Here is a 14,012-nt window from a genome sequence, read left to right as displayed (position 1 = left end):
CAGAGCTGAGGTGTCCGGAGCTTTAGGCTCCTGTCAAGGTGTCCCATCTTCGCCGCGGGAATACAGGTTGCCTGGGGCACGGATGTGTGTTGTCCAGTCCCTGTGTGAAGGCAGTATTCGCAACACTTGAGTCAAGCTTGTTCAGTGTGGGCCTCGGCCTCCTTTTCTTGGCTTTTAGAGTTTCCCACTGGTCCAATTTTGGATGTAGAACAACATTTTATGTCGGTTGAAATTCCAACACCAATGGGATTGAAGGCAACACTGCCATTCCCTTGTTATGTAACATTTTAATCTTAGACGGAAATGTATTTTATGATATGGACATCAATTCCTATTATAACCCTTAGACATGTACCATGTTTCCCTCTGAATGATTTCACGGCGTACTGGTGGTTATAAAAACAGTCATCATCTTTTGCATATGATGGACCCTCACCCTTTTTGGAGTTATATTGAACAGAGGAGGACAGAGCGTGGTTGAATAAAGGCGTGATGCCCTTCGTGCAGCCTTCTACTAGCCATGCCTCCACCTATGGATCCGGTAATGAAACCAAGGAACAGGGTCACCAGGCACTCCCTTGTTTCTGACACACAGATCCGGAATGTTCGGTTTGTGCTAAATGGATGCAATCGTCACCCCTTTGTGAAGGATTGGTGCCAATTCTCATCAGAAATTGTGACTTATCTGCCCTGTAGAGCATGTACGTGTTACCCCAACAAAGGATAGCTAGACAGCAATGTTCTTCATCATGTCGATAAAACGAGCAAGAGACCTTGGTGAGTCGTGCAATGCTGGCGTCCATTTTCAATGTGACGGAGGATAGAAGCACAAATACGAGCTGGAGCTGAGGCCATGCTGGCAGAGCTTGGTGTCATGTCTGAAATCGAGAGTTTCCTCTAATCTCAGAGGACGGCACTCAAGCGGTCGGGCAAGAATGCAGATGACGGAGCTGGACCTGACTGTACTGTAATTTTAATGAGTCCGAGAAAAACCCTCTGAACTGGCCTTTGTCCATTTTTTAAAAGACTCAGCTGAACCTTTGGACCCTTGAGTGGTCTTACCAGTAAATGGAAGAAACAGAAATAACACCAAGGGGTGTATATTACCTGCACTGTTCATGCAGCTAATAAATCCTGCTGTATGTTGTATGCCAAACCTAGAACATCTTCTCAATTACTGTATATGAATAGAAGTGAAGAAGAAAGAGCTGCTATTAAAATTTTCCTTATTACTCTTGTCAATGCTCTTATGGTGTGCTAAAGAGCAAAAGAGTATGTGTGTAAGGATCCATCTATCTGGACCAATGCTTTGATTAAAAAAAAAAACAGCAATCTGTTATCAGCCATTACATTTTTGCATAAAATGCATATAACATAAAAATCCATTCAGAGGATTCAGAGATCAGAGGCTGTTCTGTTAAAATTAAGATTCAAGAGAGGTTTATTGTCAGTACAACAGTGCATGCAGAGTCTTGAAATGCAGACACCCCATAGACAGACTCCCCACAAAAGAAAGAAATGAAGAACGTTAGCTACATTTTCTACAAAAATCATTACAACTTACACACACCATCGCCTCAGTCATACAGTGAATCAAACGTAAGCTAATTGTCTGTTTTAAAAAGGTAAACAGGATTGAGATTGATAAGAATCTTGCCAGATGCCAATTGAGAAAAAAAACTAAGGTGCAAATTATATATATATATATATATACACATACACACACACACACACACACACACACACACACACACACATATATATATATATATATATATATATGTGTGTGTGTGTGTGTATGTATATATATATATATACATACACACACACATATATATATATATATATATATATACACACACACACACACACACACACACACACACACACACACGCATATATATATATATGTGTGTGTGTATACCCATCAGGTTAAATGGGAAGCGTTTTTTTTTTTTTTAATCGGATTCAAGTCTGGGTTCTGGCTGCGCCACTTAGGGACATTCACAGAGTTGTTCTGAAGACACTCCTTTGATATCTTGGATGTGTGATTAGGGTCGTTGTCCTGCTGAGAGATAAACCATTGGCCCAGTCAAGAGCGCTCTGGAGCCGGTTTTCATCCACAACGTCTCTGTACATTGCTGCAGTTGTCTTTCCCCCTATCCTGACTTGTCTCCCAGTTCCTGCAGCTGAGAAACATCCCCAACAGCATGATGCTGCCACAACCATGCTTCACTGTAGGGATTGTACTGGCCCCTGGTGATGAGCGGTGCCTGGTTTCCTCCAAACGTGACGCCTGCCATTCACACAAAGGATTCAACCTTTATCTCATCAGACCAGAGAATTGAATTTCTCTGAGTTTTGAGAGTCCTTCAGGTGCCTTTTGGCAAACTCCAGGTGAGCTGCCATGAGCCTTTTACTAAGGAGTGTTTTCCGTCTGGCCACTCTACCATACAGACCTGATTGGTGGATTTCTGCAGAGATGGTTGTCCTTCTTGAAGGTTCTCCTCTGTCCACAGAGGACCTCCGGAGCACTGACAGTAAATTTCAGGTTCTTGGTCACCCCTGATCACTCAGTTTAGGTGGCCAGCCAGCTCCAGGAAGAGTCCTTGTGGTTTTAAACTTCTTCCACTTATGGATGATGGAGATCACTGTGCTCATTGAGACCTTCAACTCAGCAGAAAATTTTCTTCCCCAGATTTGGGCCTATCTCTGAGGTCCACAGGCAATTCCTTTGACTTGATACTTGGTTTGTGCTCTGACATGAACTCTGACATCAACTGTGGGACCTTATATAGACAGAAGTATGTCTTTCCAAATCAGGTCCAATCAACTGTGAACTCCAACTAAGCTGCAGAAACATCATCGGGGAAAACAGGATGCAACTGAACTCAATTTGAAAAAGTGGTGCGCTGTGAATACTTTCCAGACACACCGTGTAAGATATTATGTCTCACACCCTTCTGAAACAAAGTCAGCGTTGAGCAATGAGTAAGAACCAGCATCCATATTTGGCATGTCTACCCTCTCCTGGCGCCAACACCAGGATAAACCCACCCAACAGTGAGTTTAATTAAACGGGTCACCCGACAACAGTCCTGTTCATACGAACGTTATTCCCAGGAAGTAACGTAGAGTGACAGAGCTATTTCAGGACACCGCTTTTGGGTTTTTAAGAGGTGAACTGGATACGAGGTCTGCTTGTCAGGCAGCTGAGCCCTGCAGGAGATTTCCCTGAGGAGCACTGTTTTATAATTCCATCCCTCTCATGGAACAATCCTACTTGTCTCATTAATGGGCATGGTTACGATTGGTTTTTGACGCCAGCCATGCTCTATTTGTAGTATTATTTGCATTACAGACAGGGAAGTCTGCTTATCCTGTAGTTGGTGTGGGAGAAAATGATCTTATGTGCTAACATTTGGATAAGAAAGGTGGCCTAGAGGGGCCTGTGGAGCATCATCTGTCACCAAAAAGGACCACTAGGATGGCAGTGTAGCTCTTTTCAGTATTTTTTACATTGTTTAGGACCCTATCAAATTTTAGGATTTGAACATTACCTCATTGTCCAATGCCGACGTTTATCCATCATTACTGATGTTAATACACAAGCAGAATTCTGAAGTTATCATGCAAAGATTTAATGAAATAAGCCATGTTTTTTGTATTGAAATGGAGGTACATTGCCTAAAAACACATGGTAGCTGGTTTCATCTTACATTTTCTCAATAATTTGGGCTATTAATTTAATAGTTGGCATTGCATTATGCATGATTGTGAGGTGGAATGAAGCTTTTTTTTAGGAGAATTCAATTATCCTGAAAAATAACTCTCCAGTCCGCCCACCTCCTGACAGCTGAAGAAGTGACAGTAGGACAGCAGGAAGACAGGGTGAGGGAGTGATAAATACTTCTCAAAGTTGGAATGTGTGTGTGTGTGTGCGTGTGTGTGTGTGTGTGTGTGTGTGTGTTTGAGCGTGAAAGAGAAGGTAATCATGTTCAGTCACTGCGTGTGAATTTCTGAGTACTGAACTGGAGGTGGGTCTGTGTATTGCCAAGTTGGTGAGGAAGGGCCCTTCATCAGAGCCGTGATTACTAAGCCCACTCCACTCCACCTAACCCCCCCTCTACTTTGCCGCAGGGTGATTAGCAGGTGACGTTATGGAGACATTTCTTAAGGAAGAACGGGAGGTTGATGTCACTTTTACTTTTACTGCACCTCTAGTTGGATGATGGCAACTAGAAATCCATTTGTATTCTGGATGCACAAATTGGGCCCAATTTTTATGGTGCTGTAATAGATGTCATGCTAGGGGCTTGGAAGGGTCTGTATCTTGGAGAGGAGAAAACAACATCCCACCCAGCCATTTTTGTTGTTTGTGTGATTATTTTGGACACGCAGAAGATGACTTTACCCAACTTGCTCATTCTGGGAATGCAAGTTTAGCACAACTGCTCCCATCTTCCTCTTTCCACCTCCATTTTATTGCTCGTGATGCACAATAAATGTTGTATGTAACATATTTGGTCTCATTGATAGGCAGCCTGGGACCTATTCAGACATGCAGATACATTATCAGAACATTAATTCAAGAATTTTGATTGACTAGTTAATCTGTCATTTTCTACGTGTCAGAATATCCCAGTTTGCTAGGATCTATGGGTGTAAGGCAGGAATGAACACCAAGATGGATGAGGTCTAATCATTTTGCCATTACAACCTATAATGTTTATAATACAACATGTGTTTAAACGGCAATAAAATAGCATACATACACACATACAAAGTCCAGACTTGCATTCATAAGCTTAGTACTGAGTGTTCAGCTCAGGGGACACACACACACACTTATGCTATTACGTAACGGCGACTCTCTCTTACACACATTCACACAGCTTTAAACGCCACGCTGCGCCACAGGGTTGAGTGGGGGGAAGTCTGAATGTGGCGTTGCATTTCGATTGGTCCCCGGGAACTTGGCATCTGACCTGCAGGTCATCCCCTGTAAGTGCTGTGGCCAATGGCGTGCAAGTGCAGGGAGGGAGCTTTTACCACCTCCTCCATGCTTCTCCCTGACTGAGGGGCTCACAGAGTGCGGGACATGGACGTGCTGTGGCTCAGCCGCCTCGAGGATCTGCCTCGTTAGTAGAATTGCATGCCGAAGCACTTAAAGCATTCGTAATGATGACCAAAACAATGCAGCAATCATATCATTATCGTCACATAAAATGACAGCAATGTAAAATGTAATTGTGTTATGTAATTTGCGCCTGCCTCAGGGGTCTGGAGACGCGGCGCTGCGGAAGCTCAGTGGTGTGTTGGGGGTGAGCGGTTGCAGCAGATGGTGCTTCACCAGGGCATAGCTGGTTCACTCTGTGATGCTGTGTGATTACAAAAAAAATCCCAGCCTCTTGCTGATCTCAGAACAATTTTTACAGATTTGTAAAATTAGACCATTAGGAGGAAGGGAAAAATATCCCCAGCGTTTTCTGAAATTTTTCCCTTCAAAAAGAACATTCAGATTTGAAAATATATGAAATAAACAGTATTATATCAAGCCACTTTCTATATCAATAAAAATACATGACTAAGCATCAACATACCAGCAGTTCATTGGACAGCTACAGGGAGTGCAGAATTATTAGGCAAGTTGTATTTTTGAGGAATAATTTTATTATTGAACAACAACCATGTTCTCAATGAACCCAAAAAACTCATTAATATCAAAGCTGAATGTTTTTGGAAGTAGTTTTTAGTTTGTTTTTATTTTGGACTATTTTAGGGGGATGTCTGTGTGTGCAGGTGACTATTACTGTGCATAATTATTAGGCAACTTAACAAAAAACAAATATATATATACCCATTTCAATTATTTATTTTTACCAGTGAAACCAATATAACATCTCCACATTCACAAATATACATTTCTCACATTCAAAAACAAAACAACAACAAATCAGCGACCAATATAGCCACCTTTCTTTGCAAGGACACTCAAAAGCCTGCCATCCATGGATTCTGTCAGTGTTTTCATCTGTTCACCATCAACATTGCGTGCAGCAGCAACCACAGCCTCCCAGACACTGTTCAGAGAGGTGTACTGTTTTCCCTGTCATTCGTTTTTCTTCTTTTATACCCTTTCTTGCCAGCCACACTGTGGAGTACTTGGACACGTGTGATGGAGCATTGTCCTGCATGAAAATCATGTTTTTCTTGAAGGATGCAGACTTCCTGTACCACTGCTTGAAGAAGGTGTCTTCCAGAAACTGGCAGTAGGACTGGGAGTTGAGCTTGACTCCATCCTCAACCCGAAAAAAGGCCCCACAAGCTCATCTTTGATGATACCAGCCCAAACCAGTACTCCACCTCCACCTTGCTGGCGTCTGAGTCGAACTGGAGCTCTCTGCCCTTTACCAATCCAGCCACGGGCCCATCCATCTGGCCCATCAAGACTCACTCTCATTTCATCAGTCCATAAAACCTTAGAAAAATCAGTCTTGAGATATTTCTTGGCCCAGTCTTGACGTTTCAGCTTGTGTGTCTTGTTCAGTGGTGGTCGTCTTTCAGCCTTTCTTACCTTGGCCATGTCTCTGAGTATTGCACACCTTGTGCTTTTGGGCACTCCAGTGATGTTGCAGCTCTGAAATATGGCCAAACTGGTGGCAAGTGGCATCTTGGCAGCTGCACGCTTGACTTTTCTCAGTTCATGGGCAGTTATTTTGCGCCTTGGTTTTTCCACATGCTTCTTGCGACCCTGTTGACTATTTTGAATGAAACGCTTGATTGTTCGATGATCACGCTTCAGAAGCTTTGCAATTTTAAGAGTGCTGCATTCCTCTGCAAGATATCTCACTATTTTTGACTTTTCTGAGCCTGAGTCCTTCTTTTGACCCATTTTGCCAAAGGAAAGGAAGTTGCCTAATAATTATGCACACCTGCTATAGGGTGTTGATGTCATTAGACCACACCCCTTCTCATTACAGAGATGCACATCACCTAATATGCTTAATTGGTAGTAGGCTTTCGAGCCTATACAGCTTGGAGAAAGACAACATGCATGAAGAGGATGATGTGGACAAAATACTCATTTGCCTAATAATTCTGCACTCCCTGTATACTCAAACAATAATGCCATAACTCACTTATTGACTCTTAACTTTTAACGCTTACATAATGTGCAATACTGCTTGAGCCAGTCACTTATTTTTAGTGCTTATTTTTATTTTTTATTTATACTCATAAATGTATGTCTGTCTCTATGTGCACTTGTATGTTTTGTACATACATTAAAATGTACATTATAAGTCTTTCTTGCTGTGCAGTTGTAGCATAAGCAATTTCCTTCGAGATTAATCAAATTGTCTGATTCTGAAACAGCGTGATGTCCCTTTTGGAAAAAAAACAGCCTAAAGGCACCCCTACTATTCAGTTCACCCGTGGTTCTCACAGTGGGGTCTGTGAAAAAATCACCTGGCCTGAAACAAACCTGCTCTAACCCATTTCACAGTGTTTTAAATGGTGCTTTAAAATGTATTTACCAACCAGATCAATGAGAAAGTTAAAAAAAATACCTCCTAATTTATGTTAGAATGAGTGATATCTGTACACATATATAGAAATGAGCCCAGATTTTGCGTGTGTTATATTTGTTGTGCAGGTCTAACCGAACACGGGTTGGGAAGGTCATGTCAGTTATTATAATTTATGTTACTAATTTTCTATGTGCTAAGAACCCACTGCTGAAAACCAGTATCTGTATTTAAATAAATACAGATCATTATTATGTTGGTTTCACCCATGGCTCCAGTGGTGCAGCGTATTGATTTTTTTCGGCAATGACATTTTTTTTTCTGATTTTCCTGTAATTGCTACGATTAACTGAACCGCATCCATTAAAACGTGGACCTTCGATTCAAACTAAAGAAGCTGTGACTCTGAAGGGGCCGTACTCTTAGTTCGTCTCTCTCTCTCGCTGTCTTTTATTGCATCCCAAAGTCACCCTCATACATCTGCCACCCAGTTCCTCGAGCCTTGCGGCCCTCTGCAGCGATGGTGCTATTTTTCGCCCTGTGCGTGGGATTTTTATGTCCCGTCACTGCCTCTCTAATTGGTTTCTGCTCTCTAATTCTAAGTGGAGATGGACTGTAACTTGCATGTGAAAGTGAAGTCAGATTGTCATTGTGATACACTGCAGCACAGCACATGGTGACACAACGAAATGTATCCTCTGCTTTTAACCATCACCCAGCGCCTGGGGAGCAGTGTGTGGGGACGGTGCTTCGGTGGCACCTCAACCTTCTGATGATGGGGCCGCTTCCGTAAGCACTAGGCCACCACAGCCATGTGGCCTGCAGTCCACTCTCACAGAGATCACAGAACTGAAAACGGTTCGCGTTTCTCCTCCAGCACGCTGAACTTCATTCATGAGAACTCATTTGCATTTGAACGGCAGGCCACTGTATGAACAACAAATGGGCTCCATTGTTATGTGGGAACAAAAAAATGTGTGCTATGGCGTAATGCCCTGTCCTGAATGAATGTGTCCCCGTGACCCCCTCCCATGAAAACTTGCACACGTCTCACACACTCCTCAGCACACCAAAAACTGAAAAGCATTAGAAAGGGTGATAGTAGTAGCCTAGTGGGTAAGACACTCGCCTATGAACCAGAAGACCCGGGTTCAAATCCCACTTACTACCATTGTGCCTATGAGCAAGACACTTAACCCTAAGTTGCTCCAGGGGGGGACTGTCCCTGTATCTACTGATTGTAAGTCGCTCTGGATAAGGGCGTCTGGATAAGGGCATCTGATTTTTGAGGGTCCTACACTCGGAGGCTATGCTGATGCTTTTCAAGTGTTGGAGAGCCATCATTTACACCATGGCCTTAAGTATTTCAATTTGTAGTGTTTTCCATGGGTGCTAGTGAATCGGCTTCCTGCCCTCTCGCGCTGGTCAAAGTATCACTAGCACCACCCTCCTCCAGGAGATCAGCTCAGCTCCTGCAGGTCTCCAGTCACTATCGCTTTAGACTCCACCCATCTGCATTTTCATGCAAAGTATTGATATGGATTAAAAGCCTGAATGCACAATCTAATTGTCAAATGTCAGACAATTTTAAGGGACGTGTGGCAGCCCTAGTAATGATAAGTAATATAATGCGGAAACAGAAGTGCATGACATATAGTACTGTAGGTTTAGCTTGCATTTGTTCCTCTACAGCAGTGCGAGGTTAAGCAGGATGCTTCTGAGCCTACATCCATTAATTTGCTGTCACTTTCTCTGTCACATCATTGCAAGTTCCCCCTAAGCCTATTTATTCTTCTCTGATTGAAGTTGTAACCAAGGACCCTTTGGAGAGATCTGAAGGCATTTATTAAAGACAAAGCGTCATTAGTTTAGCAATTTATTCCATTACCTGGAGCTTTCTAAGGTAAATAATGATTCAACTTACATTCCTTTGTAATATCTGAATGTGTATGTATGTATGTATCAATATATATATATAATTTTATCTTGTGTTTTATTTATTTATTTATTTGTTCGTTTGTTTTTTCTTCTGTTTGGTTGTTTTTTTTATTGGGGTCTATGTTTGAGAGTTTGAGCTGTTTTCTTTTGTAACCTTTTGAGAATATTGTTATTGCCTATGCTCTAATTCTAATAAACAAATAATAAAAAAAAAAAACTTACATTCCTTTAACAGACATTTTAAATAATACATGTGCTGGTGTAAAAGGAAGATAAGACCAGGATGGCTGAACAGTTAAGACATGGGACTTAAGGTCCAGTAGATGTGAGCTCTTGTGGGTTCAAACTGTTCTCCGCAATTGTTTAACACATTAGCTGGACTTTCTTCTTGTATTATAAGATACAATATACTTAAAGCCAGGTTGAATTAAAAATTTTTTTAATAGATTATTGGTGCATTAAAGTGGTTAAGGCGTCGGACTTAAGAGCCAATGGACGTGGGTTCTCGTGGGTTCGAGTCCCACTCCTGGTACTCACCTCCAAGTCAGATGAAGAACATATTTTTAAAAAGTCCATGCCAATCCCACTTTCTCAGGGTTTGTAATATCCAGAATTCATTTTTGTCAGTGGGGACATACCCCCCCCCTTCCCTTCAAATAAAACACCCTACTGCACCAAGATCCTGGGCCATCCTCCACCCCATCCTCTGTCATCTTCTTTGATTTCCCCCATATACCCATGTTCAGGTTACAAAACAATTTTTAGTAGCTCAAGACTGTAGACTCCAAATAACTTTCATACTACTTCAGGTTTTTTTTTTCAGTGAGAGTTATTTCAAAGTAGACTCCATCACCGTCTCCATAACCTCCACAGATTAGGTGTATTGAAGCTTTTGACTGGTACTGTACTTTAGAAAATTACAAAAAAATGTTTACATTTAATTTTTGTGCTTTTTCTCACTGCCATAGTAGGTCTCTGTGATCCGCACTGCTGGTCATGGTCACGATCAGGTGCAACTGAAGACTCAGCAGAATCTGGCACCAATCTGCATGACAGCAGGGCGGTTATAAGGTGCGTCTGAGCAGCCGGATGTGACCTCATTGGACCTTCACCAGTACTGGGACTCCGAGGACAAGACAAGGACATGGGGTCAAAATTGGCAACAAACTGAAAGTGTCCACGTTGTTTTCCAAACTCTCACCATTGATAATCAGATCATCCTGTCTGATCTAATAAAATAATTCCATTGAAATATTTTTAGGGAACATGGAGCTTCCTAGAGTGGACGGAGGGAACCAGCAAATATCTAATGGACATCTAATGCCACAGTATCCAGTAGCTGTGTTTCTAAATGTCTAAAAATGTCTTTTGGCTTTTAACACTGGTCAATATAACCTCTAGATACAGATGAAGGAGAAAGCTCTATATTGGATTAAAATAAGACAACCCTTTTGTCAAGACTAATTAAAACACTTGTTAAAATTATTGTATTTGACTGCCAATTGATATTGGCTTGTTTGTTTGGACTTTTTTTCTCTATTAGACATAATTTGGAAAAAAATTAAGACATGCACATGTTATATTTTCTTTTGTAAACCAACCAATAACTAATTTTATTAGATTCTTATGGATCAATGATGTCAGAGACAGACATGCTATTACCCTTCAGCTGACAACCGCATCTGCCCTATTTCTCTGTGAGCTACACAGGTGAGGATGAGCCATTTTAGCAAGATTAGTTCATTACGATACATGACTGAGTCAGGTTCTATCCATGCATTTCCTGCATCTGACCAATCAGAAATATCTACACTGCACAACTCACAACTCATCTATTGGCTCTTAATGGGTCCCACCAGGGTTTTGAAGGCATCTCTGGGGGATTGTTGTGGCCTCAAATGCCTGATCTCATGGCAGCGTCCTGGATGATTTAAACCCCATCAATACGTCACATGCGCAAACATCATTACAGATTGTGTTTGTCACAACATGGGGTACAAGGTCAGAATCTAGGTTCAGATGGGGGTTACAGGGTTTACGGACAACATATGCAAGGATGACCAAGGAACAGGGAAACTGAGGGGAAGTACTTCGGGATAAGGGAAATGGGTGATGGGGAATGGGAAAGGTGGACACAAAGCACACGGTCCCAAAGGAAGTAAGAAGGTAAGAAATGGCAAAGACTGGGTTACCAGACACCAAGAACAGACCTCGGCACCAGGAGGTCAATGGAAACACCAACCTGCAAGGAACGACAGACAGTTTTAAACACGGATACTGGCGTCACAGCCACTCAGATACTGAACACTGTCTAGGAAGAACCCAGACTTGGACCAATACGCTGCCATGAAGTCAGGAAAAACAAGCGCATACACACTCACGCACAGAGTGACAACCAGGCAAGGAAATACAGGAGGTCCTTAAATACCGTGGGAATCATGAGGGGCCGTGGCTTGGACTGGAGATAGGTGGCAATGGTGCCATTGTGACAGTTTTGATCTTATTTCAAGTTTTTATTTCCATCTTTGACATTAGCAACACGCATAGCAGATTTAAAACAGTGTCCTATATACAGTATTACTTAAGATGTGAAATATCACACCATGGTTTGATCCAATGTGATGTAATGCACTGACATTATTGCTCACATTTCTTAAAAAGTTGCAAAAGTTGGCAAGACAACAACCAAGAATTCACAGTTCCAGGTTGAATTTGCCTTAATAATTACAGCCATGACATCACGAAATCTTGGAGGGACTGCTGAATACTCCATCTTGAAGAGCCATCTTCACTTATACTACACGCCTACTCTGCCTTTTCTTGTACTCTGCATGTGAATTTAGAGGCTGCGTAGACTGAAGATTGCTTTGGGGGAGGGTCTCCAGCATGTCACGATCATCTGTTGTGGCCCCCTGATCTGCCCGCTGCGCTCAACCCACTCCCCTGTATTCCCTCAGTCGCAGAACCAAAGCGCTGGACAAGGTTGTTCATGTCACTGGCCGTGACCTAGCAACCGGCTGCGTTATTACCCCCGCCCCGGAACCCTCCTGAATTTCAAAAGCTCCAGTGGCGAAGGACGCGAAGCACATAGACCAATGTTCTCCATCTACACGCCTGTTGGAAGCGCCGAACGGCTACTGAATTAACGATGGCGACGCCGGTGGGCCATCCTTCCTCTCCGTGTTCTCTTATCTCAGATTCCTTCCACGCTCGCGCACAGCACGACGCCAGCCTGGCCCCGCCCTTTTCCGATTTAGCTACCCGTGCATCTCAGACATTTAATGCAAAAAAAAAGAGACCATTTATGTTCATAGCATAAATGAAGATGCTTTTCAGACCCTGAACATTTCCATGTTGTGAAAACCAACGACAGACCATAATTCATGTTTTTTTTTTCCAGAGATAAAATTGGGGAAAATTTTGCAGGCAAATTTCACGATATTGTGATATTCCAGTGCATTCCTCTGTTTATGCATCTTCTGCTGTTTTCCCCTGTCGAGGTCCCCCTCCCCCATCCCCGTCACTACGGCTTCGCCTGGTTACGTAATTCTCTCTCACACACTCGCACACACAGCCTCTTTTTTCGTAATAAATCTGTAATCCGCTGGAACACACGTGGCTTTTCGACATGCTGAAGGATATTCGACGGAGCCGCGGGTTCGTGGGAGTCCCGAGTGGTGAATGATTTAGCTGAAAGAACCCGTCTCTTCCTCTCCCTCTCGCCACCACTGTGCTCCATGTTCTGTCCTTTCCCTCCGCTGGTGTGGACGGTGGGAGACCAGGGTTGCCGGAGAGAGAGGCAGCGTTGGAAGGTGGGGCTGCTGCAGTCGCTGCTGCAGTGCTGCTGCAGTCTCCCATGATGCACCTGTCCAGGTCTGCATGGGGAGCATGCCCAGTGTGGCCCTCTTGAATCATTGTCCTCTGTCTTCCCCTCTACTTGTCCCCATGCTTTTTGAAGGCCTGTATGGTCCGACCATACTGCAGCACTGTCCGGCATGCCGGTTACTAATAAAAGGTGAACCGTACAAGGCCATGTGGCCATTTTATCTGCTTACGTAACAAGTCATTTCCGCAATATGGTGGAATTTACTGTTTGTTTACTGTCTGTTTCACGCAGGACAGATTCGACTTAAAAGTGTTACAATACAGTAAATACAGTTGGGACTGTCTGCACAGCGTGAGGTTTCACCAGCGGCCCGCCGTGCAGATGGACCCCGGCCATTCCGCTCGGGGCTCGGGCCGGCGGCCAGCGAGGAGGAAGCGGCGTTGCGCTGCCAGCGGCTTGTGAAACGGTGGAAGCCGTTGGTAAATGTTTGGCCGGATTTTGAGCCGTCCTGGAAAGCTGCAGATTTGGTATCATTTATTGATGACGCTCCTGTCTGACTGCAGCACAGCACACGGTGACACCAGGAAACGTGTCCTCTGCTTTCAACCCATCGCCCTTGGTGAGCAGCGGGCAGCCATGACAGCGGGTGGGGACGGCACCTTGCTCAGTGGCACCTTTGCAGTTCGGGATTCGAACCGGCAGCCTTCCAATTGCGGGTT

The sequence above is a fragment of the Denticeps clupeoides genome, chromosome 14 (genome assembly GCF_900700375.1).
Source record: "Denticeps clupeoides chromosome 14, fDenClu1.1, whole genome shotgun sequence".
Taxonomy (NCBI): domain Eukaryota; kingdom Metazoa; phylum Chordata; class Actinopteri; order Clupeiformes; family Denticipitidae; genus Denticeps; species Denticeps clupeoides.
This window is presented reverse-complemented; position numbering follows the sequence as displayed.